This window comes from Heliangelus exortis, chromosome Z, assembly GCF_036169615.1.
Source record: "Heliangelus exortis chromosome Z, bHelExo1.hap1, whole genome shotgun sequence".
In the NCBI taxonomy this organism is placed as follows: domain Eukaryota; kingdom Metazoa; phylum Chordata; class Aves; order Apodiformes; family Trochilidae; genus Heliangelus; species Heliangelus exortis.
The window spans coordinates 56,608,235-56,635,312 of record NC_092454.1 but is presented as its reverse complement, the minus strand read 5'-3'; the positions used below and the strand labels follow the sequence as shown (position 1 = coordinate 56,635,312).

The window sequence follows — 27,078 nt, the reverse complement described above, 5'->3', positions numbered from 1 at the left end:
CTTTGTAATAAAACATAAACAAAAGAGTCACTGCTATGTGAAATACATGTAAAATACTGGTCTGTATTAAAATGGTTTTGTGGCAAAATAAGAAGCTTTAAACCAAACATTTTTAAAAGGCAAAAAAAGAAAAGGGGTGGTGAAAGATTATCTCAGCATTTTCCTAATGTACCAGTGCTGTGCATGACTCATGCCAGCCTGTAAAACACAGTTCTGATTTCAAATATTTTATTAGCTTTTTTATATTCCTAATTTACCAGAGCATATGGAAATTGTATTCATTAAAATCTTGGAAAAGAATAAGACTCTTTTTTCTTTTATGCTTATACAGTGCTTATGGTATCTCGGAATGTTTATCAAAAGCATACTTGTTTCTAAAGGATAATGGCACTTGGTCCTTTCTTCAGTGAACTCAGCAACTAAATAGCATAATTTTTCAGGGAAGCACCATCAACAAAAATAAAAATATAAACACTCTGTGGAAAGTACTTGATTTCACTGCTCAGTCTCATTTCTTTATTCATTTCAAGTGTTCCTTTCTTCTGATATGAATTTATGCTTGTTAAGAACCTTAGTTCTACAGCACTCTGAAGAACCAACCCAAAACAAATGTTAGCACACCATAAGTCACAGCATCCTTTTCCCTGTATGCAGCATTGTGCACTTACTGTACACTTGTGCACCAGTCTGTCACGTTTGAAACACCACTTACAGTAAAGGAGTAACAAGCTTGTAACTGTGAATATGTAGTATGGATTTTGAAAATTTTCAGTAATAAATATATGCAAAATTATTCACAAAAAAAAGTTACTTTCCCTCCCCCGCCCCCCGCATTTGGAAAACATTTCCAAGATTACTACATGAGAACTTATATTATTACCATGACAGTCAGTTAAGCAACTAGACATATGCAATTACCTTTACTACAGCTAGTGTCTTCCCCTGGAGTGGCAGTAGCATTTTGTTTGAATAGAATTAGATATAACAACCTATCCTGTAGCTCCTTTGTTTCAAAGTACTGGCACCAAACAGCTCTAATGCTGGTGTAGCTTATCACAGAAGCCCAACCCCTAGTACTTCAGAATGGTAGGAAGACTAGGTATTATCATAAAACAGATGAACCAAAAAACCCCACAGGCATATTTTGAGTCCTCTTGCAAAAAAACCTCTTCATACCTGGCGTTTAATAATTTTGGACATGTATTATGGTTAAAAAACCCAAAGCAAACCAAAAGTCAAACTAGTCAGAACCAATGGATTTCCATGTTGGAGGACTTAAAAAATAATAAACCAGGAAAAGATATGACAGGCTGGCTGACAGCATCATTTTTTCATGAGGGCTCAATTGTCAAAACATCCCACCAAGGCATGGAACCTCCGTTTTCAGCCACATCATCTACCTGTGTTGGTGGAAATAAGCAGTTACCTTAGTGTATCCCAGCCACTATGCAATACAATAACCGAGAAAGACGGAAAAGACTTTGTGAACAGTTTTGTTTAATAATCTTTCTCTTCACATAAAAAGCATGAAAGAGTTGTTAAGTTAAATGATGACCTTGCAACCACTGACCAGATATCCAGAGTTTGGCCTACTTAGCCAGTAACAGCAGCAGCCAGTCTGCCTGTGCTCACAGCATTCTGGAAAGGCACACCAAACCTTGGAAATCGGGAGCAAACAGAGGATAGAGAAGTACTCCACTTTTTGTTTTTCCTTCTGACTTTGCGTGACTTCAAAGATAATTCACATCAGGTATAAGTGGGCATTTGCAGACCCAGGCAGCAGACACAGAGCACTGACCCCGGGCAAGGGAGCAGCCAGGGCGACAGACAAGAACTCTAATGAGTTGAGTCCTCATCAAGTTGGCAGGCATAATGAGCATCTTCCACCATCCCTTTCTCACTGGTGACAGCAGCATCCCACAGAGACAGAGAAGCCCAGAACAACACTCCTTATGCCCTTCTTTACTTGATTTTAGGAAGCAAGGGAGCTCAGGGTTAAGGAAAGCCTCACTGTACCAGCAGAAAGTTGTTGTTGCTGTATGCTTCCTATTCAATCCATTTCCTCTTCTCCTGTTCTCATCCTTTTCAGTGTGGTCCATGGGTCTGTCCCTGTGTTACCTACACAGAGATCTTAATATTGAATGGGAGACACTAAAACATAGCAAATAATAAGAACACAGTAATGTAGTGAGCAACACAAAAAGGAATTAAAAGCTGCTTTAACTTGCCTTCCTATAATCAGGCACTGTAGATACTCCATATGAAAGTACCATAATGATTTGCATTAAAGGTAGCTCAGCTAGGGTGTAATTCTATAGAGTGTATACTGAAATAGCCAGGTAGACCAAGGGTGAATTAAGGACATAATTTTGTCTTCTTAGGTTTAAAAGATAAAATTGAGTTTTCCTTACTTTTGAATGTAGCACCTACAGTAAAACAAAAGCAACTCTTGCTGTCTTGTAGAACTTCCAAAATCCAGAACAATCAGTTACATCTGCAGGAAGCAAAGACATTGCTACTGACGCCACATCCAGCCTGCAGCTCCTTTGGATCCAGTACATCTGTGGAGCCACAAACAGTGAGTACCTTCTATGAAATGTTGCCTATGATATTATTATCAGACTCGCCAGCAATGATAATATTAGAGTGCTGTCAGTGTGGTTCTGTATTACTGTATGTTAAGGAATTTTTCCATAATGTAGTTGAAACTGTCACAAGAAATAGCTTAGTATGGGTGGGATGTGAGTGCATACAGCTTGTGTGCTGGGAAAGGTGTTTAAAGCAGTGAAAAGCATCGTTTTTGTAGCAAGAACTAAGGGACTTAGTCTGCACTTCATTTATTGTTGCCAATGGCTTATTTTATCCAAATAGATTAAAATATGCTTTTAAGTGCTTGCAAAGCCCTGGAATGTGTGGTTTACAACAGTATTAAGAACTGACCTATAATTACAAATAGACAAGGCACTAGTAATTTATTTGGTAAGCTTCTGAAATGCTGACTGTTTCATTCCTTCTTATAGATGGAATTTAATTTGTACAAAAGCAGGCAAAGCAGAAGGTCATAATTTCCCCCTCTGTCCCTCCCTCTGGGAATGCAAACAAAGTGTGTTGTTTCTGGACACATTCTGGATCTGAATGTTTCCTTTCCTTTAGAATCCATGGTACCAAAGCATCCCTGGCTCTGTCTAACCCAAACTGAAGATGGTCAGTTGTTTTTTATACGATACTCCTACTGGTAGGGTATGTTCTCTTATAACAATACTGCCTGCAGATAAAACAAGTGATCAACAAGGTAACTTCAAAGAAAACAGGAATAGTTTACAGATTCCAACTTCTGCAAAGTCTCCTCTTGGTAGGAAGCCTTGCTGTCTTTGCAGGCACCAGAAAATCCAGATGCTAATTGTTTTCCCTATGCCATGTGAAAAGACTTTAGCAGACACCAGCCAGCAGAGAATGGAGGCCTTTGTCTCTAAAGTTCATTTGATGTACTTGCTCAGCCACTCGTGTCCAACTGAAATGTACCCATTGCATGTGACCAGAAGACTACCCGCCAAAAGGGCTGAAACAGTAAAACTGAAAATTCTGCCTTACATGAATAAACTGATGATTAATTTTGTTGCTATTGTTATAACATTTACAAGTTAGCTCAAGTCAGTTTTGTTTTTCTTTTAAAGTAATACATTTTCAGGAGTATATTAAACATTAAGAAATTAAATCCACTTAGGCTTCTTTTAAATCCTTGTTCATGAAACAGCCATGAAAATTTGTCACAACAGCAACAGGTAACTTTTTATCAGGCTGTCATTGTTACAAAACTGGCATATATTCTTATATTTTATCAAGATGTGTAGAGAAAAGGAATGAGAGGGGCTGGCCAACTTTGCTTCCTTGAAAGAATTTAGAAAAATTTATTTTCGTTGCATATGTTTCATTGCATATGTTGACCTGCTTCAGAACTGGAATCTCTGATATTAAATATTATGGCAATGGTGGAAAATTAAGCTGACAAGGCAACCCTGTGTCAAGAAAGTATAATTTGACAATTTCAGGTTCAAGGGTTATACCAGAATTCTTAATGTTAGACTTAAATAATGAAAGAGAATATTTTAGATCTGTCATTTTGGATGGAGGGAGGTAGTAGATGGATCTGTTTCTATTATTCCTTTTCACCACTTTCTTCATCATGGTCCTCACAATTCAGGAAATTACACTAGCCAAAATTCTGACTCCTTCAAAATCTTTTTTCTTTAAGCATGAGAATTTGTCTTTATCAACTACAAGAAGTAGAAATAAAATTGCATGACCTATTTTATACTGTAAGTTTAAAGTGCCATGATAAAGTATGCTAACAGTATGCTAGAAGTAGCAGCTGGAAATGGAAGATGCTCATAACATTTATTAGAAAAGAGGCTAAAGTATGTCTTCCAGCTCCCATGCAAACCCCACTGCCTGTAATCCAGGCTACATGGTGATGGGCCTGTTCCTCTCCAGAAGTTATTTTAGTGGTGGTAGTCAAGTTTTGTAATTAAGAGTTTTGCTGACAGGCACATGTAGTATCTCAGGCCCACCCCCATCCTGCCTTCAGCTACCCAGAGTAACCGAAGTAAGTATTGATCTCCTTGCAGCCTCTGATACAGGCATGCTCTGAAACTCAGAAATTTAGTCCTACTTTTGCCATTCATTTGGTACTTTTAACTTTAAGAAACTGCAGCTATTCCACACAGATTTTCCCAGGAGTAATAAAGAACAGAAGCTGTTTGAATATTGGAAAAGATTTACAGAGAATAATTTAAGTTGGAAGTTTTTTCTGGAGGTGGACATGAAAGATTTTTTTAGGCTTCCCAACTTCTTAAGAAATTGCTGTGCTAAGCAGTTTGCATCTACAGAAATACACAGATGTCTAGTTTAAGGAGAAGAAGCAGCAGAAGGAGTAGAAAGTTTCAATGAAGCAACCATGTGCTAACCCACATAGGAATAAGAAGGCAATTTACCCAAGCCTCTGGCTGGAAGCAAGGCTCTGAATAGACAAACCAAGAGACACATAAATTGGTGAGTACTTCACTCAAGACCAAACACTTTCAGAAAAGGTTGTCCATTTTCATAAATGTAATAATAAAAAAGAATTACATTTTTTTTAATTTCTTTTTTTTCTTTCTTTCTCTTGTTTGTAGTGATCCTTGGCTTTTTGTCTCTCTCAGCTGAGGATCAGAAAGGTGCTTTTGATTTTATTAACAACCTAATCAGCATATAGTACACCTAGAGAAAAAGAAAAAGGAAAAGCACCGTATATTCTTTCTGATATTTCCTTACTTCTTTATTTCACTTAAATGCTCTGTCCCTCTCTGTGAATACAGAAGAATGCACTGATAACATAACTCAAATGTCAGACTGACCTGTCAGATTCTTACAGCAGTCTTCATAGAGGCCAGTTCACAGGTAAGATGTTGGCTGTAGTATCTCCTAACAAATTTACACTAGTTACTGCCTGCTCAGTGGTCATATTCACATAGGGCTTTAGCAGGAAATTGACACCAACAAAAAAGAGCTGAGTTTTATGGTCTTTGTTAAAAATAAATAATGGAGACTGCCCAGTAGAAGCAGAGGAAAGACAAACTTAATTATCTTTTCTTCATGGATATAGAGGAGGTAGCATGACAATCTCTACAGAAAAAAAAATCACATTAAATTTGTAGTTGTAAATGGGGAAATAACAGGAGAGATTTAAGTTCCTAAGAAAACATGTTGTCAAAAACTTGTAGAAGCAAAGAGCTTTAGCTTCTGAAATATAGAAGAGCTTTACTCATTTCAGCGACAGGCACATAGAAAAGATGAGTGTCTCAATCTAGACTTATTATGTGTGCCAAAGGGTAATACACAAACAGCAATGTGGATATATTTATCTCTGTGCTGTACAACTTTGGTCTGATTTGTTCTATAATTCGTTTCTTAATTAGTATCTTTTCCACCATTTTACTGCCCATTTTGCCTGTGTCCTGCTTGCTTTCGTTGATTATCCCTTTGGTCTTCTCACTTGTCCTATGAACAGAGATCCCTTCTTCTCTACTTCTATAATCAGAATCATCAAGGTGGAAAAGACCTCTAAGTTCATTGAGTACAGCCAACCAACTGATCACCTCCCTAGTCCTGATGGACATACTGGATGGTTTCTTATGCAGGCCAGGATGGAGCTGATCTGAAATACAGTCACAGCCAGGTCATTATGATTTGATCTGAATTTCATGGAGAATAAAACAAAAGACAAAATTAATTACTTTTCTGATAATGTGGTTGTTTATACTTTCAGAAAAGCTCACCACAATGGACTGTTGAGCTTTACATCCCTGTATTTTTGTTTTCTATTGGCATACCAGTTTGCTGTGCTTTTACAGTTGACTATAAAATATATAAATTCTGCTGGGCTTGAAACACTTTGTTATAATGAGGCGTATCAAGGTTTCAGAAGAGCTGAGAGAAGAGGTAGTTTATTCATCTTGTTTCTCCTCACCCCCAGTAACAATATGTACAGTGCACCCCATCATTATGGTCTTCAAATGTTTCAGTTTATCAGAGTACTTGTACTTAAGTTTGCTTTTCTTATGTAAAAGCAAAATTCATTGCAGCAAAAGATTGCTCTAATATTCTGTGCTTTATTTACCACAAAATTTTCTTTTTAAAACAAATGAATTTTGTTGCATGCTCAAACATGAGCTGGTAGATCTAACTCCTGCCCTACTTTTCCAATGGTGCAAGTCTCCCTGAGTGAAAATCATGAAATGATAAACTTTTCATGAATTAGACTTTCAGGATTATAACTGAGAAAAACACTGACTTATAAAAGGTGTTTTTTCATGCGTAAGGAGAGGTTTATCCAGCTTGATCCTATTATAGACTTTGTTAGCACAGCTTATACTATTATCATGGCAGTGCTCCCTAATCCTGTAGCTAAATATCTGTCAGCATTCCTCCAGTGCTCATTTATTTGAAAAACAACTACATATTATTTTATCTGTCTTGAACTTCAGAATTATATATATTTTTTAAAAATTGCTTTGGCCAAAAGAGGTACATGGGGATTTGTAACTATAGTTGTGGTAAATTGTAGGCTGCATTACATACATTGAAAATGTGCAATAACATCAAAAATGTGTGAACAAAATTACATAGTGATGGGGACCTTATTCCTTGGTTTTATGAATGGCAGCTCCATGGAATAATTGCCTATTACCATTGACCATCTGCATTTTTGTCCTACAGGTGATATTGCCCCTAAATCCAAAAAAAGAAGTGAGAGCCTAGGCCTGTTCCATAGTGAAATAAAGCATTGCTGTTTTCTCACAGAACCAAGGGATCTGACACTTCTGGACTAATCTCTAACCCCATTCCTACAAACAGCATGAATCCTGTTATTTTAAACACTGGCAACAGCTCCATTTCAGAAGTACAGAATTGCATCAAATATTTCCTATTTTACCAGTTGTTGCATTCTCCTCAAAAAAGATCTTAACTTTATGAATGTGCTTCACACGATAAGCAAAAAGAAAGAGTAGGTTAAGTGGCAAATGAGTTGGCTTTTGCAAAATAGAAACATGGCATCTTTTAAGTAAAACCCTAAACCCAGTAAAGCCAGTGGAAATTATTTTCTTTTCAGTAGAGCCAGAATTACATTCTGCAAGGGAGCTTGCAAAAAGGAGAGGAGTTAACTGAAAAGTATTGTTTTGATTTTTTTGACCCACTTCTCTTCACCAGAGATTTAGTGACAGTGTGCAATTTACTCTAAACATCTGTTTAAAAAAAAAAAAAAAGCAAGCCACAATTAACAACATAATGTTAATAGCAGGTAATCCTTGAGTGGTTTAATTGGTTCATTATTAAAGAAGGAGCTATGGTACATTTCATCCCCCACACAAAAAAAAACCTGTTTCCATAGCCTTCAAGCATGGAAAGATTCAGAAATGGTGAACTAAAATCCATGACCTGCAGACCATTATAGCAATTTGATATACTTACTTTTTCTTGATATCTTAAAAAATGTTCACAGTCCTCACAATATGCATAATATCTGTCTACTTATGATGGAAATATAGTTTCACTTTGACTTGGAGAACAATGGTTAGAATGGCCAATGCTTTTCCATGGATTTGTGTATCCAGAAATATTACAAATTTGCCTTGACTGTTATTGATGGAATTGTTGAAGCAGGTTAGAAGGGAAATTAATTCCACTGCAGTATATTCAACAAACACTGTGCATCCCTAGCACATTTAGCTTAAGACACTCTGCTATCAGAATGAAGTAGAGATTCAGCTCAAAGTGGCTCATGGTCTTATTTTACTTGTCATAATGTCATGATGCTGGCCATGAGGGAAAGCTTCACAGGAGTGGAGTAAAAGTATGGAAATGCAAGTTTCCACAACTGTTGTATCAAAATGCAAGGTGCTGAAGCTGAAGGAGAGAGATGAGTGATGCATAGATCATGTCCATACTTATGAAATTAGATGTGGCTTTTGGATCAGATTAGGTTAATTTTTTAATTTGTTTTTCCTGATGATACTCTTGTTGACATTCTTTTCCTGTTGTTTACCCCTGGTTTGTATTACTTATGGAAGAATGACACAAACTGACAAAAAAAGGAGGAAATAGAGCAAGCAGGAGGGTTATCTCAAGACAAGGACATAATATCTAAAATAGCAGCTGGCTGAGGAAATGTTTGGCAAGGAGAAAAACAATGCCAGAGATATGCATCTCTGTGCTGGATCAGGATTACTTAAAAATCAGCTGCATGAAATGTTTTACTATTTCCTTTGAGTCAATAAGGCATTTTAAAGCCTTACAGCAGTCCAGTGACGTGCTGTTTCTACACAGTGTCAGAATAGCTGGTTAACAATGAACTGACACTGACAATGACATTCGATTTCGATGTGAAAAGACAAACAAAAAGAATACACATCAGAATTCCTCCACCTCATAAATTTCTGTTGGGAACATACATGGGCACTACATTCTGTTCTAACCAATAGAACAATACATTTCATGATTACTCCATATGGCCTGAAATCCCTTGAAGGTATTTCCCTTGCAGTTAACACTGTGCTGACCTATTTTCTCTCTGGATCTTCTGACACGACTCCCAAACTTCTTTCCTGATGTAATCAGCTTCTCACCTACTCACACTAGACCCACTATAATCCCTCTCCTGGATGTTTCTCCCTAGTTGTGCCTTCATTTTCTGGTTTCACAATTGTCTCCAGTTTTGTGTTCCAAAACATGTTTTGAAAACTTTTCTGAATTTCTTTGACAGGTGCTGAGACCACAAATTCCCCCAGTTTTCTTGGATGGGGTGGCTTCCAATGGGAAATGTGAGGTTCTGGAACCTATCAATGTCAGATCACAATTACTTATCTTGCCTATTCTATCTTTAAAATTCATAAGTCCTTCTTAGTTAATTCCCAATTACCTCCTTGAACTCTCATTTACATTTTACTTTTGCTAATGCCATCCTTAAAGGAAAAAACTGACCTCAGACTCCTAGGTCTGGTTCTGAGCTTGGTCTTCTCATGCTTCACTGTTACTAGATACACAAAAAGTGACAGCTGGCAAAAGTGCCTTGGATTTTATGACTGGCTAAGAAACAGAATGTTTTGGCAGATGGAGATTTGGCTAGGATAACCAACAAACTTGTGAGTTTTCAGGCCTCATTATTGCAATGTACCATATCTAGCCTATAATAATTTTCCACAGGGTGAAGTATGTGACTGCCTGTACAGATTCTGGTGGTACAGATCCAGCAGGTTTATGGATTAAATTCCAAATTCTTGGTGCAGATTCTCTGAGGCATTTAATTTGGACTTGGCAATCATATAAAGGGGTGTGTGGGAAGGAGGGTTGAATAGTCTGATTCTCATGTTGGTCCACTGCCCGCTTCCAAATATTTTAAGGAGACCAAAAGGCATTTCTAAGCTACACCAGCTGATAGCTGCTGGTAGGAACCATCTGCCAGGTTAGCATGTCCCAGTGCAGTCATGCCTTCATTAGGCAGCTTCCAGTTTATGCACTATGAGGATACATTGTATGTTAGCAACCAGCAAGATATTAACATAAAGCTTCCTTGGAAATTATGAAATTCTGTTCTGGCAGCTGGCAAGTTTCAAGCCCCTTTGCAGCCCTCCAGTGAGGTAAAGAGACTAGAAGAAGGAGAGAAGATACAACTTCATGTCTTCATTTTCCAAGCTCTCAACAGGCCAAGTATTCTGGATTTGTTCTTATTATGCAGGCACACCAAAATAACAATTAATATCTAGAACAATGGAGTTGTCACTAAGCACAGGGGCTGGTACTTCCATGGTGGCCCATCAGTGGGGAAAACACTGCCAAGAGATGTTAAAACAAATCTGTTTTCTTCTGGAGAAAGAAAAATTGAAACCTGTTTCTTTGCCAGTTCAAGTCACAATAATATCTCCAGGGAAAAGGCACAAAAGAAAGAGGAGGAGAAAAGGAAATGCCTGGAGGAAAGAAAAAAAAATAACTCTAGTGTGGTACGCAATACTAAGAGGACCAATACAAAGGAAATATGAATACTACATAAGGTGTTTTCATTGGCTACTATTATGATCTTTATTGACATATTGGAAGAAAGAAAATGAAAGATCAAAGCTGGAATGTCCATGGGTGTAAATAAGCATCATACATTCTTAACTGCAAAAAGCTATGACAATTTAGAACAGCTGTTATTTGGCCTGCATTGTTTTTTAGGGTTGTTTGGTTTGGGTTTTTTTCTGTTTTTATTTTTGTGAATCACAGTGATGATCACAACACAGAGGATGGACTGACAATAAGAGCTGTGAACCCCATGGGACATGTCTGCTGTTTTGTGTTTAAAAAGTCTTTTGAATGCTTAATGTAATGCTATTTCAATAACTAACAAAGTTTTCTTTGGCAGAAACCCTATTTGGTATAAGAACAACTAAATGATGACTTCAAATGATAATTACCAATTTGAGTTATTGTTGGTTCATAATTGCATGTTTGGGTGATGGAAAGGGAGAAATTAAATTTTGTATCATTGACCATGTCAGGAAAATGATATTCTGAGTTCAGAGGGAGTTAGTTTAAACTTCAGTTCAGCTTTTGCTTTGAAAATATGCTTTCTTCCTTACAGAAAACAACATGTTGTTTCTTTGGTCTGTTTTGCCCACAGTCCTTATCTGTTTGTCAAGGATATTTACAAAGAGTACCACAATCCAATACATCTTTATAATAGTGATTCTTTTATAAATTATTTATTGTAGATAAATAAGAGTACTTACTACTTAGTAGTAAGCAACGGCAATGGCAGAGTTGTAGAAAAACTAACATAAATCCTTCTTTCTTTCTTTCATAGCTATGTGTTAGGCATCAGAGATGGCAAACAGATAAACAAAACAGTGGAAGAAAACAATAATGAAATACAACATTGCCAAAGGAAAATCGTGTCTGAAATAGGCCTGCTAGCAACTGTCTTTTTACCAGAGTAAGAAAACCAAACTTTCCCTATACAGTCATCAAGCATCCAGGTTAGATCAGTTTGAAGATTCACACAACAATTCACTCTGTCCACTAGGAGTGTATAATACTGCATAAAAATCTTTAATTCAGAATGTTAATTACAGTAAACAAAACCACGATTCTTCTGTGCTTTGCTTTGTTTACATTATTTTTTTCAGAGCTTATATACGGTTCAGTCAGGTAGGTGGTTTTAGTAAGTTCTGGTGAGCACAGATTTGCTTAATGAGAAGTCATGTGAGTGGGATTTTTCTTAATGTGCACTCTAATGACTAGAAGCATTTTGTCAGCCACTGAGTAGGTGAAAACCTGAACACCTGATCACAAAAATGAGACTCCCTTTTTTCTGATACCACAGCTTGATTGGCTGTTTTTGAGGACAAAGCAGCACCTTTAGTGAACCTGGCTGTAGCCTCCTGTCACACTCATCCACGAAATACTTGTACTTAGCTTCTATGCAACTCTTTGCTATCATCTGTCTCAATATATTGAAACTCTGCTATTATTTTTACCCAAAGTACTACCTTTGATCTGGAGAAGAGTAGTTGTTTAAGAAGGCATCACAATGACAGTGATCTGTGGTTATGCAATGTGACCACTGCTAGCACCCTTACTTTTATATAAAGCAAAGCAAACCACTGTACACTTATTTTTTGAGTGAACCAAACAGAGGAATCCTATCTTGTAAGTGATTCACAGAAAATAAATAGATAAAGATTTTGGGATAAAGAATTGGTGTTTACTCCCAAGGACTGATTTTCAGGGCTAGTTTTAGCTATCACTGTGACAAGTTCCTTCTGTATAATTAGATATGCAGATAGGTATACGTATGGCTGTGTGCATTTGTATGTCTGTGTGCATCTGTTGTCTGAAATCCAGTGGGACCAGAAAACCGTCCCCTCTCTGTCTGCTTATAAACTGCTCCCCCTTGCCCCTGTACCCACCAAGCTGCCTCCACTGACATTTTTGGCAGAGCATTTCATTTCAGCAGAGAAATATCAGGGCTCAATATGGGCATTCAGTCAACTCAAAAAGTTAAATCTTTTCTGCCATAACTTTTTAATGAGAAATAGTCCTCCTTTCTCACAGAGAGATTAAGTACAAAGTAGTAGCCTAGGAGTCTTACTTACTAGGAGCAAAGCTTTACTTTGCTTTCCTGTAATATATCCTTTATTACATGGTCAGATGTTTTCCAAGGCTTTTCAGAGTGCTTTTTTTCACATCATTGTTTTAACAATTACTTAAATATTGTTTGAAATGCCTTGCTTTGACCTAATTCAGAAGATGGAGCCTTCTGTCGAGAGATTGACAATATCCATGGATTTAAAATTTCCCAGAATCATGTTATTAATGAGGGTGTCTTCAAAACATTTGATTTAGAGGTGATTTATCAGCTATAGCTGTAGAAATTTTCATTAATTCATAGAGCTTCTATGATTAGAATTCACATCTTGTTCTTACAGTAAGTTTGGGGTAGTACAGATTTTGCTTAAGGAACCAGTGAAACATAATATTTGGTCTTAATCCAATTTAATGTGTTGCTCAGTCAGGATTTCCTTGAATGACTCACTCATACCCCTACTGAATTGAAGCGGATATGTGTAAATTGACATTGCACTTAAACTCCAAGACTTTTGGCTTTTATCTCATCTCTAAATTGGCACCGCACAGCATCTTTATATTCTAATAGTATATAGAAAAACAACTCTTCCTTTCTTCCTTTTCTTTCTCATCTAATGAGGTCACATCAGAGAATGCAGGTCATATACACAGTATGGGACAAAAACAGGGTGTAATTCTTGCCAGCCAACTACACATATATTCCCAGTATAAAACAGTAGCTGAGTAATCCCACAAGCAAACTGTAATGCCATGAGCTAACGCAGGAACTCATGGGGCTCAATTACCTTGTGGGATTTGCTTCTGTGCATGCTCTGGCCTTCTGATGATTGCTCACTTATCCTTTAGCAAGAGCCATTGCATCAGCAAGGGATCTGACTTCACTCCCTCAGGGGAGGGAGAAGGAGCTACTCAGGGGCAGTTATGGAGTTGGTGATGGAACCCACTACTGAGAAGCCCATCTTACCTTGTGGCAACTTATTTATGTGGCCATATCCATAGGTGGCCTTCATATGTAAAACAAAGGAATAACAGGTAGAAAAAAGAAGATATATTACTACCTGTAATTTCTTTTGAGTACTATATTAAAAGCTTTCCTATTTGCCAACAATAATTTTCAGAATGAAAATCTATGATGCCAAATATTCACAAAATAGTGAGATTGTATTATTGTCCAGATCTCAGGAAATCAAAACAAATCCTTTATAATCTCTAATAAAAAAATGAACAAACAAACAAACAAAAAGCACAGGCAAAACCAAAAAAACCACAACAAAACAAAACAAATGTAAATAATTAAAAAAAAAACACAAAAAAACCCCAAAAACACTTTTTAAAGGAGGCTTAAAAATAATGTATGGTAATAAAACCTATGAGAATGGAGTGCTTCTTATTTACAGAAGGCAAAGCCACTGCTTAGGCCAATGTCAGAATTCCAAAACTCAAGTAGGTGGATGAAGCATACATATTTAACAGCGAGACAAATTATCTATTACAACAATATCATTAGAGTGTAGTGATCAGGATTAGATCACCTTCTGAAAAGCATTTGTATTTTCAACAAGAATTATGGAGCTTTATGCCAGAAGCTACTAGAGTGGCTGATTATGATAATTCCTCCTGACCTTTTGATCCAGTAATGCTATGTATGAGCATTCCAACCATACATATTGTGTTCTGTTCTTCTGAACAGTTGTACTGAATGTGTGAGCTACATTGTGAAATTCTTTGCATGATTCACTCAACAGAAGAGACCAAATCAATAAGCATTTAATAAAGCCCAGACCTGAGACTCCTCTCCCCTCATGCAAGTTGCCCAGTAAATGGCATCTTAAGATTGCAGAAAATACCTTCCTGTACAGTCCCTGAAAATGATACTTTGAACTAATTGTTCAAGTTTTCAAAATCCTTTCTCTTCTGATGGATGAGGACATGGTCTGCATTCTTTTCAGGGTAATATTTTGCTTTCTAAAATTTATTGACAGCAGAATGCCCTGTGGTGGCCTAACAGATCGGGTTCAGGCACTATAAACACTAAAAACACTACAAAAACATAGCAGAAAAAGAATTAAATTTATTGCAGTCCCTGGTACACAGACTCACAGTTCTTTCAGATGTAGGAATTTCATGAATCTAAGATAGCAGACTTATTTGTCAGCATGTGTGTGGTACTGTTTGTTGTGATCAAAGCAAAATACTAAGTCAATACTTTTAACTGCTTATGCAATGCTGCTATAATTCTCTAACAGAACTATGCCTGCAACTATATATGCTGTATTTTTACGTGCTTTCTGAAATGAATATAGTTTTCCAAATTGAGTAAAATATGTTGCAAGGCAAACTGAAGGTGAGAAAAACTAAGACTGTTGTTTTTTCAAAGGTATATGCAAGGTTGACACCATCTGTGTCCCATTTATTTCCACTCAGAATCTGAAGGTCGAGGGAGGAGCCATGCACCTGGTTTGGGCTCAGTCCTTTGAAATAAGTACATAATTACTGTCATACTTTGAAAACAGTAGTTATGCTTACTGGTTCTCAAAGATGAATGTGATTTTTGTTTGTTTTGTGTTTTTTTAATTTTTTTTTTGGGGGGGGGTAAGAGAACATCTAAGTGCACTGATGACTGCTTTGAATGACTGTGAGTCATCATGGACCATCACATGACTAAATGAAAGCTTGCTCTTTGTTATTTCAGGAGATACACTTACTCTGTAATTGCTAGGGTTTGCTTAACATGATACTTCTGGTGATGTTCCTTAGTGGAGTTATCTCATGTCAGCATCAGTACTAAGTCACCATCTGCAAGTCCACAGGCTGTCTTTAGATATGAAATACTTAAACCCCCCTATGGTGTTACTATTTAAGTTACCCGTATAGCAGAAAATTGATGCTCAGCCTTACTGCTCTGAAAAAGATTCCAACGTACTGTACCTTACTGGGGCTATCTCTTACAGGCTCCTGGAAGCCTGGTCCCTCCTTCCTGTTCCTGCCCACCTTTTCCAGTGCAGGACAGCAGTGGATTTCCAGGAACAAGCATAGAGGCACCAGAGGTGGTCTTGCACAGGAATAGAAAAGTTCCTGCAGAACAAATCTACATGGGCTTCATGTCTCAGTTAAAAGGTGGTCAGATCTGCAGGAGTGGTATTACCAAGCACCATAGTTTTAAATCCATCTTGAGGTCATCTCAGAGGAATTTCAAAGGCAATGGAGGTTCTCTCTCATAGTCACTAACATCAATGGGTGTGACCACTGATGGATGCTGTGACTGCTGCTGAATGCCATGAGCTCTTACAAGGAGACACAGAAGTCAGTTTTGCAAGTGCTCTTAGTCCACAAAGATATCTGTCTTTTGCTATATGCATCCAATTACACATTGCTCAGTTCTGATGCAAATACCAGCTTCAACTTCATCAAGTAGAAGTTCAGAGGTTTAACAAACCTTCCACCTGATTAAATGATCCTGGAGAAACATACAAGAAAAACAATTTTAACACATTTTTTAACAACTTTAGTCTATTGGCAATCACATTACTGATGAGATGTTGTTTCTGTTTCAGCAAAATTTTGTATCTGTGCACAAAGCAAGAGTAGAAAGCATTCTGTGATTTTAGAAAAAAAAGTAAGGATGCTGCCATGTAACTGGCAGTAAAAATGCATCCTGACATTCTTGAAAGAACTGAAGTTGTATATAATAATTTAGGTTTTGTACACCCATAGAGCCTAATCAGCACTACTTATTCAAACAGTATTTCCATGAATGGGTTAAAAGTAGATATATAAACAAGGCTATCGGCTGATATACTGAGATACTATCATATATAACACATACAAAGACACTTGGCAAGTTTTTATCTTACAAACTGTATTTGCATATGGATGGTATTTATAGCCTCTAAATTAAAATAAGATTTCTTTGGTTTTGGTTTTTCATTAACACTGTTCGTCAAACAGGCCATACTCCTACATGACATTGTGTTCTGGAGCTGACCTGCATTCCTTTCCAACCATTTAATCACACACAGCTGACCAACATTCCTGTATAAAACCACCTAATCAAATGCATTGCAAATACCCCAAACGGTTACTTAAACTCTATATATGTACAAGTGTGAAATGTGCAGTATCCAAAGATGCCCTTTCATAAAAGCAAATGACATAAAAGCCAAAGACATTTCCAAAGTAAACATGTCCCCACCACCTCTCAATCAGCACAAACATTTTTAAGGTGGTTAAGATAGTATTGCTCCTCACAGCTGGCCTTGCACAGGGAGAACAAAATCCAGTGTAATTCATATTCAAGGTTGTTTTGTTCAGATTTTAAAAGTGCGATTTAAGGAGAAAGATATGTAGTATCTTTCAACTTCTAGGCAAGTATGTCAAACGAGCTGCAAAATACTTAAAAATGCGTGACGCTGCAGCGCCCAAATAGCTCAAGGAACATAGCGCTGAGGGTTAGATTTCCTTTCATCTCCAAGTCATTGCGTTCAGATGAAAGGCTTTCCAAGATAGTTACTGTCTGATTACTGTGTCTCAGAAATAAGCAGAACGAGTTATTTTTGTACGTGCAGTATCCACACTTTCACTAGAAATCCCTATAGGAAGCACTGAGACCCACTGAGCCGGAGACTGTTTTCCCCGTTTCCAGAGTAACTCGTCCAGAACAGCGCTACGTGCTGACTGATGTGGGCACACTTGCGGTACTGCTGAGTGTGCTCTGTGTGTTCTGCGGGCAAGTTTTCCAAAATGCCAAACTAGCATAAATTCACTTTAATTTCCTACATGCATCTTCTGGTCTTTGTTTGCCTAACAAAGAAAAAGAAATCTAAGAAGTTCTATGTTTGAAATGTGAAAGCGCACAAAGTCAGGAAGAGATGGATAGGTAGATAAAGGGATACATTTAAAAGACAACTTGGAAATCGCGCCCACGAACAGCAAAGTGAGAAAAAAAAAAAAATCGCTGTTAATTCTGTGAAACCACAGCACACAGGAGAGACTAAATCACAGTGAAGAAAAGCAGCCAAAGGTTCGCTTTTCTGTTCTCCCGCTGCCACCGGATGCCCGAGTGCCACGGTGTTACTTCGGGCGACGTTAGGGTGTGAGGAGAGGCTTTCCGGCAGGCTGACCGTGCGCCCCGAGGCGGGTGCAAGGGCACCCTCGCAGCTCTGCTGTCCCGCGGCACCGCAGGAGAGAACCCGGGCTTTCCCCCCCGGGGCAGCGGACACCCCCGCCACCGGGAGGTGTCCCGAGGCTGCCACCAGCTCCACCCGCCTGAACCAGAAGCAGGCAGAGACGCTTTCCAGGTTGTGTAGCAGACCAAAAACAAACAAATAAACAAAAAACCCCAAACGCACACGCCCAAAGCCACCGAGATTTTATTTTAAACAGATGCGAGCGGATTTAACTCGCTATTCCCGCTGTTCTCAGGTATTTTTAGTGCAGCACTGTGCCACGCGCACAGCATCCGACACGACGGAGCAGCAGCACCCTCAGCCTCCGCGGGCACCGCTTCACACACACGGAAAACCCGCGGGGGGGAGCTGCCCGGGGGTCACCCACGGGGTGCGGCGGGGTGGGCGCTCACCCCGGCCCTCCCGGCGGGGCAGCGCTGACTCCGCGGCGAGGCTCCCCGGCCGGGCCAACCCGCCCCACCACCCCTAACGCCTCCGAGGGGCCTCTCGCCTCGCCGCCGGTACCGCCCGCCGCCACCCCTAGCCCACGCCGCCGGTCACGTGGCAGCACCCCCCGCGCCCCGGGAGCGCGGCACGGGCGCGGCGGCATTGTGACGCAGAGGGGGTGCGCGCATGCCGCCCCCCCTTCCGGGAGCGCGCCGCCGGGCGGCCGGGGAGAGACGAGCGTGCGCCGGGGCCGCCCCCTCCCGCCTCCCGGCCGGTGGAAGGGCAGGGGCGGAGGGCGGGGCAGTGGGAGCCGGGCCGCTGCCGGAGCGCTGCCTGCACCGGCCGGGAGTGGCGAGGGGCGGCAGCCGAGAGGCGGCACCTGGGTCCTTTCCCCGTCTCCATCACCCCGCGGCTTGCCGTGAAACGGCCGCGGCCGAGCGGAGTGAAGGGGTGAGGTGAGGCGTAGGGGAGCGGAGCGGGCGGAAGGCTTTGTTGCCGCCGACAATGCTGTCCCCCGAGGCGGCGGGAGGGGGGCGCGGAGCCGGGCCCGGGGTTCCCCGCGGGGGATACGGGGGGTGCGGGTGGCGCTGGAGACGCCGGGAGCCGCTACGGGCTTCCCTCCGCCGGGCCGCCCACGGGGGGTGCGGGGGTGCTCGGGCGGCGGGAGAGGCAGCCAGGGGGCGGGAGCGGGGCGGGGGGGAGTCCCGGTCCCCGCCAGCCCGCCTCGGGGAAGTGCTTTCCTCATGAAATCAGGACTGAACGCGGGGGATTTTATGGGGGCTGAGCATATACGTGGTGTCAGCTCTGGGGTGTACCGCTGCAAAACCCTTTGTAGCGCAGGGGGACTCGCTGACACCCTAAGCGGACGCAAATCCTCCTGCTCTGCTCCGAGCCGGGTGACCCGGGCGCCTTCTGCACCTTCCTGTCCCACCGAGGTATGCCGACATCTGGAAGAAAAACCAAGTACGAGATACGTGTTTGTAACCGTGGGGAGCAAATGCAAAGTTGTCTGCTAGAAAAACTGCACCTTGTCTTATACTTGGGTCAGTTCAAGATCGTGTTTTTGCAGCACCAGGGATCAAACCTTCCTTATACCCATATCAATGAGTGCTTTTATGCAAACAGAAGCCATTTATACGTAGAGAAGCTTAGAGATCTGGTCCTAATTGTACTGGATACAAACCAGCTCCTAAGTAGTCTCAGTCTTCATTGTCAGTGTTATCACCTCGTGGTACTTTCAATGGTTGGCTTAGAGCCACAGCTCTTAGAGAGATACTAATCAGTCACAACTCCTTCTCCAAAAGCCCTGTCACCCAAAAACCCACCAAAAAACTGCTTGTGACAATAGTTACATAGAGAATCTTGGAAGCATGGCTGCATTGTACACCTCAGCGATCCAATGGCAAAAGGTAACTAAAAAAGTTTTAATAAATTTTCTGAAGCAAATGACTCGCTGGTTGGACCATTTTGTAATATTTGAATAGCTGAAGAAAAGGATACAATCATAGCATAGGAAAAGAAAGATTACTTTATATATTGTGCAGACATCTCTGATCCTGCAGCCAGGGATTATGTTGAATGATGTGCGCAGCAGGCTGTAGCAGACTTTCGTAGTATCTTGCCCTTACTGCATTTAGTAGGTATATGTACTGCATGTACTCCAATGAGCCATAAATAATATGACCTTTTGCTTTACCACCACCCGTAAATACGAGTTTCTTCATCCTAAAAGCCTCTGCAACTATTTCATGGGCTGCCCAGCTAACATGGTAAGCCACTTCTCTCTTTGTAATTCTAAGCTTTCAAGTATGCTTTGTGCCATACTGAAGCCGTATTTTGAGGATTTTGCGCATAAGCTGGAAACCTGGTCTTGAGTGCAGGCTTGAGGGGTCGCTCCAGAGGGAGTTTAAACACTGAGAAATTATTTTCATGTAAATAAAATAACTAGAATTTGACCTGTCCAGCTGTCAAGAAGAAACTTGCCTCAAAGTAGTAGTGTAGTGCTGTATTAACAACTTTTCTTTTAGGTATACCCCCAGAGAGGCATAGTGCCCATACCTGGTGTAGAAATGTTCCCTTTGTAAAGTGTGATATGTTTCATTTCTGCATGTTTTCATGTATCAAAGACTTTCACTTCACGCAGTCACTAACGGTACCATAAACCAGAAGTTTAAGTGATTTGTGTTTAAGTCTTTCCAATTTTTGTCTGTATTATTGACTCCATCTACTATGGAAAGCAAATGTGGCTTGTTGTTTATTGAAAAAGTGGGTAAAATAGAATTATGTCAGAGGAAGAGGTCAGTGAAGAGTTATATCCTAACTCAAGGAGCCTCTGAGGGATCCAGCCTTGTTTGAGAGAGTAGTCCTCTGTGAGCTACTCAAAATACTTCAAATAGCATTTTGGCATAAGGAAACGGGCAGTCTTTCAGCTAAGAAAGCTTTATAGAAGACAGTAAATTATGTTAGATAGAAACTGCTCCTCCTCTAAATGTTTTCTCTCTAATGACAGCAGTGTGGTAAGTACTTATGACAGGATTGTTTTTGGCACCAGCTTTTGAGTTTACAGAGCTGCCTTTAAAAGATTGGACAAAGTGACTTAATGGTACCTTTTGGAGATGCAATCCCTTCTCTATATACTGTGAGTAAGTGATAGGTCACTTATAATTTATGTTCATGTTTGCAAAACCATAATCCCAAGTATATATACATATATATTTTTTGCAACCATTTTTTTGACAAAGCATCATCAGAGTTCCAAGGTACTAGGAAGTGCCTCTTACTGCCCCTCTGCCTTCCAATAATCCAGTGTTTCTTGGAGGCAGAACATGTCCCTATGCTAACTAAATAGGTGTAAGAACACTTCTTGCCACACATGACTGTGGTGGGATACCACCAGCGTTGGTACAGTTCTCATTCTCACACAGTCCTCTTCCAGGACATCCCAGGCCCCTGGGGTTGTGGGTTGTCTTTTCACTTGAAGCAGCTCTGTTCTGCTTGGACACTTGTCTGATTAGAACCAGGATGGGGAAAGCATGACAGCCTTACTGTGGCTGCTCTAGTTTCTGTCCCCTGAAATGGAGACATGGGACTAGTGTTGTCTCCAAGCTGTGTTGAGATGCCAGCACAGAAGGGGAGCACAGAGCCAGAGGCAGCCCAGTGAGGGGCACTTTGTGATCATGAACAGCATGAGAAAGTCACCTAGGCAACAGTGCAGGGATGCTGGTACTCATAGTTGAGGTGTCATGTGTGCATGGAGTGGTGATGCTGCACATCACAAGCACAAAGATGACTATTTCCAGCAGCCTTTATAGGGTGTTCTCTCCCCTCACCCATTTTTTAAACAGCTCTGATGACTAAATTGGATGGGCAGCAGAGCTTTTTTCATCCCCTGTCTGTCTCTGATTACCTGTGTGAAGCTCTGGTGGCAACTCATGACTCACAAGCATGGTGGCAGGAGCAAGGATGGGAAAAGATGGGAAAACTGCTGCTTTTATTTTGGTTTTATTAGAATAAACTTACATTTATTTTATTGCAGTTGAAGGTGACATTCCAGAAGGAGAATATTTTTTATGCACATATTAATTAATGCTAAGTAAAATAAAGTTTGTATTTTTCACGTGAAAGTCTTCTTAAGGACCTTTTTTGCCACTGCTTTATTGTATATTGCTTAGAAAAGACAGTGGTTTTTACAGTTGAAATGTCTCTGCTTCTTGTGAAGGTGAAAAATATTTTGAGAAGCACTGGATATTGGAAGAGCAAGTAGTTTGTTGTCTGAGCTGTTCACAGGATGGGACCAAGGCTTAGTTAAAGGAAATAATGCTTGGGTAACTGGCAAAAGGACTTGGAGGAGCATTGTGTCTCTGCTCTTCTGGCAGATCCGTCTGTTTCTCAAAGGAGGCAGAGAAGATACATGGAGCAGGTGCATAGTAAGCACAAAGGAATTTATCTTTAAATGCAAATGTGGTTGTACAATGAATTTATATGCACAGTGGAACCACTGGAAACAAGAAAATAAAACATATGCATGAGATACCTTATTAACTTAAGGTCTTAAGAGAGCTTTTAACTGAGGGGGAAAACATTTAATTAATTTATTATTATGATAGAAGTATCACCTGTTGCTTACCTGCCTAAGGTGGAAAGGTAATTTTGTCCTCTAAGACAGCAATAGGTGATAAGTGGTTCAGAGATCTGAAGATCTTAAAGATAATAAAAAGAGTAGTACAATTCAGCTGCTAATGGAGCAGTTCTTCGTTAGGTATATTTCTGGTGTGTTAAGAAGCATTTACAAAAGCTTATTTTAAATATGAATGTGGTTGATTTGCACTTTATAAAGAGTTATTGAGTGGCTCTTGAAGATGTATTATTCTGATTAAAATGTAACAGTAGGTTTTTAAGGTTTGATGTACGCATTTCCTTTTCAGTTCCGTTTCCTTCCCAGTTCTTGTTTGCAGTCAAACTACTGTTATTATTTTTCTTTGTTTATACCACAGAAAAAGGCATTGTCTCACTTATCTTTTAAACTCAATACAGTGTGTTACATGACCTCTCCTGTATAAATCCCCCCCCCTTCTCCTCCCATCTGTTTTGTTGTTACTGTATCAACCTGGAACTCACCATTTAGCGTGAATTTCTAATCAGGAACTTAACACTTCCCTTCAACATCCCTTCCTCCCTTCCCCCCCCCCATTTTAAAAAACTTGTTTATATGTATGAGTATAAATTGGATGTGCTGCATAGCTTTCTCACGTGTGCATGGCCAGGGTATGCACATGATTAAGACTTGAAGCTATTCTGCACTGCTGGTTATTCATCCACGTGGTTCTTTTGCAGGATCTGGATACACTGACTGACATTTTTCCTAAGAAATAGGAAATACATTTAACTGTTCAGCCTAACAACATATAACTGCTGTCATGTTTATGCATGCATGTACATGTCTCATATTCTCTTTCACTAAATACAGCTGTAAATACTCTGGCTTTTGTAAGCTATGCTGTCAGTTTCAGTAGACTCATAGTAGTTAATTTATGAAAAGCCCAAGAATTGAATTGGCTCAAGATTTTAAATATTGAAATTGTCAGCCTGATGAGAGGTTTATTTGAATATTTGTAAATGCTGTATCCAGGATGCATTTAAAAACAAAAAGCAAACAAACAAAATAAAGCAAAATCAGACTTGGAAACATAATGCACACAGAAGCAGATGATTGCTAGAAGGGTGAAGAAGCTGCATGTCACATTACCTGACCCACACTTGTGTTGTGCTCCGTCTAAGTATATTAATTTATCCTCCTGTACATTGCAAGGGTCTTAATATATGTATCCTAATTATGTTAAATACTGGGATATTTTCATTTTGCATATTCATCTATTGAGCACTGGAAAAATACAGTATTTGTGCTTGTTGCTAGGACATAGGCAAAAACTTATCTTAAATTGCAGAGTGGAATTGTCAAGAAATTGAGTTAAGCTTACATCATTAATTACTTGCTTTTCATTAACCTAAACCAGATTTTAAATTAGCCGTAAAGGAATTATGGTGGCTAAATGTAAACAATTTTGAATAAATACTGTAATCTTGAGGTCTATCCATGCCTGCAAGATCGTACTTCCCTAGGCCCCTTGACTAACGTTGTTCATGTCTAAGTTAATGGGCATTCTTGCAGTAGATGTGAATGAATGAGACAGTGTACCCGTAGTCCAACCAACAGGTTAGAAAAATGATTCAGCTTTACGATGTCCTTTTGAATATCATAGAATAAATCATAGAATGGTTTGGGTTGGAAAGGACCTTAATGATCACCTAGTTCCAACACCCTTGCTGTGGGCAGGGACACCTCTGATTAGACCGGGTTGCTCTAAGCCCCATCCAGCCTGGTCTGGAACATTTCCAGAGAGGGCAGCTGCAGTTTCTCTGAGCAACCTGTGCCGGGGTCTCACCACCCTCAAAGGAAAGAATTTCTTCCTAATGTCTGACATAAATTTACTCTCTTCCCGTTTAAACCCATTAGCCCTTGTCCTGTTGCTACTTGTCCTTATAAATGTCTCTCCCCAGCTTTCCTGTTGGCCCCATTCAGATACTGAAATGTTGCTATAAGGTCTCCTCGGAGCATTCTCCAGGCTGAGCAACCCTAACTCTCTCAGCCTGTGATCATAGCAGAGGTGCTTCAGCTCTGATCATCTTTGTGGCACTCCTCTGGACTCCCTTCAACAACTTCATGTCCTTTACTGTTATGGACCCCAGAAATGGATTCAGTATTCCAGGTGGCTTCTCATGAGAACAGGATAAAGTGGCAACCACCTCTCTTGACTTTCTGGCCTCACTTCTTTTGATGCAGCCCAGGATATGGTTGGCTTTCTTGGCTACAAGTGCACGTTGCCAGCTGATGTTGAGCTTCCCATCAACCAGCACTCCCATGTCCTTCTCCTTGGTGCTGTTCTTGGTCCATTCTGTGCCCAGTCTGTAACTGGGCTTGGGACTGACCTTACGCATGTGCAGTGGACTTGTAGAACTTCTTGAAATTTGCATGGGCCCACTTCTCAAGCCTGTTGAGGCAGTTTGATAGCTTAATTTTCAATAGGCTGAATTTGTTTATGTTCCTCCGTATACATCTTTGAATTAGTTATTTGTATACATATATTTTAGGTTTTTATAGGAAAAGGAGAACTACCTTTTGGAGTTTAATTATGATGGCTCTACGTGCTTTCATGATTGAACAGGCCACATCTCAAAAAAAAAAAAATGCTGTCAAAGCAATTAGTTGCAAGTTAAAAGAGAACTAAAGTTGTGATAGACTGGTGTACATGGTGCAGTTCCAAAAATCAGTAATTGGAGTTATTTAATTTAGTTCAGTATGTCTGTGTTAATAAATGTATGTGTTAGTGTACCATGTTCTAAAATTCATAAATGGTAATGATATTGCTTTTTGTGGTAAATTAACTCGTAAGTTTAGATTCAGGAAGCCTCTGTTTGCAAATAGTTCAATATAGCATTTTTTTGAACAGAATTTTGGGAGCACCAATATCTGACAGATTAATATAAAATCATAACTTAGTGTTCAGCATTATGAGCTTGCTACTGGTATATGTGACAGAAATATAGCAATTATCTCAGCTGCTCAGTATTGTACTCGAGAGCATTGATAATGTCAGCCTAATGGGAGATTTTTTACACCATGTTAGGCAACTTTAGCTGTTGTTCTCTAAGACTGAACAGAGGGCAATTCAGCTCTTCCCTACTTCCTTACAGTCGTTTTTTGAGGGTCATAGATGAAGCATACTAGCAAGCAGTGTAATGACAACTGTATTTCTGCTCTTTACTGTGGTGTTCCCTGGAATTCCCAGTAAAGCCCTTCATGAATTGGATCTGAGATAAAGTGGCTGGAACAGCACTGCTGAAGACTGGTGGTTTACCCAGGACTGAGTGCTGAGATGCCCAGGTTCAGTCAGCTAGGTAGAGCATGAATGTACTCAGTTTATGCAGAGACAGGCAGCAGAATGTTTTCAGCAGCAGAAGGTTTTCATCCCTGTGCCCAGAACTTTCTGTATTTTACTAGCCCACGGTAACCTGGCCCATTGGTTATCCCTGCTGCTGTGATTCAGTTTCTACCAGAACTTTATTTGTCTAAGTCAACACTAGCTTGTATGTCTATATACTCTGCTCATAAGATAGCTAAGCATTCCATCTTAACTTGTCTTCTGGTTGTGATTTAGCAATATGCACAAGAATCTCCCTGAAGTGAATCGTTCATCATACAGTCACTTAAGAACATTCACAGCTCCCTTTGGTCGGTTGCTGGACAAATAAATGGTAATAAGCCATCCCTGAGAGCATGTAGTATCTGTGGTAGTCTGTAATTTGTAGTTAGCAGAGCATGTGGTGTTGCAGCTATACAGCAAACCACCATTTCTGCATCACAGTAAGTTCTGCCCCTGGCAGCAGCAGCAGTGGGTGAAGGCATTATTGGTATCCTGATGTTCTTATGAAGTAACTGGCCTAGAGACCGTAGGTAGGTTGGGGCTTCAGCATTTGGTTTTAGTACTTTATGAAGTGTAATGAGTGGCATTTACACATGACATGGTTGTCTCCAGCTGCCTGTAGAGGGTAACAGTGTCTCTTCATTAAGCAGTGAAGTTGGGTCAATCCATTGTACCTAAAGGATTAGCTTAATGTGCCCTGACTCTGTAAATCCCTATAGGAGAGGCCAGCATGTGTTGTGGTGTCCTCCAGGACTACAAGGGAAGCAGGTTGTGTAGTAGGAGGAATTAGCCCAGCTAACACAACTTAGCAAAATGGACACTCTCTCCAGCATGTGTTCCCCATCAGCTCCCATATGCTCTACTGTTTGTTCTCAGGCTTTACTTTCTGCAAATGCAATTTTTAGATGAAATGGTAGCACTATTTCTGGATGCATCTACGCTGCAGTCAAGAAGTGTGATCGCAGGACATGCAAACAGATCTGTAGTAGCTTTGATCTGTATGTGATGTGACGACATGCCAGCCTAGACTTCAGAGAGGGATGTCCGAGTCTTCTGGACAGATTGTTAAGCCATGCTGAGGTCTGCTTTCATCTATGTTTGCTGCTATTTTAAGCCATGCTATCTAGATTAGCACTACTGTGGATATTCCTACACAATTATGCTGGCATAAATTCACGAGTGCGTGCCCACTGCTTCACTACAATGTTGTTGGTGGATGCTCTGCATCTGGGCATGTGTCCCTCATTATTTATACTGAGGCAGTCTGGTTTTCTTTTCCACTGAGTTTAATTCTTAATTTCACAATTTCATTCTCCTCTGCAAGG

The 27,078-nt window shown here is 40.1% G+C and overlaps 1 protein-coding gene across 7 annotated transcripts in view; it reads left to right on the top strand.

Moving 5' to 3' along the window:
• The first annotated feature begins 18,441 nt into the window (after window positions 1-18,441).
• Window positions 18,442-27,078, top strand: part of SNCAIP (synuclein alpha interacting protein) — an 87,824-nt gene continuing 79,187 nt past the window's right edge. For 4 of the 7 annotated variants that reach the window (XM_071730459.1, XM_071730452.1, XM_071730457.1 and 1 more), the window contains exon 1: window positions 18,442-18,727. The gene's annotated coding sequence lies outside the window, so the exon portion shown is untranslated. Of the gene's footprint in view, window positions 18,728-19,107; window positions 19,208-27,078 lie in introns of all 7 variants that reach the window. The other 3 variants (XM_071730460.1, XM_071730453.1, XM_071730455.1) reach the window with 2 other exon arrangements.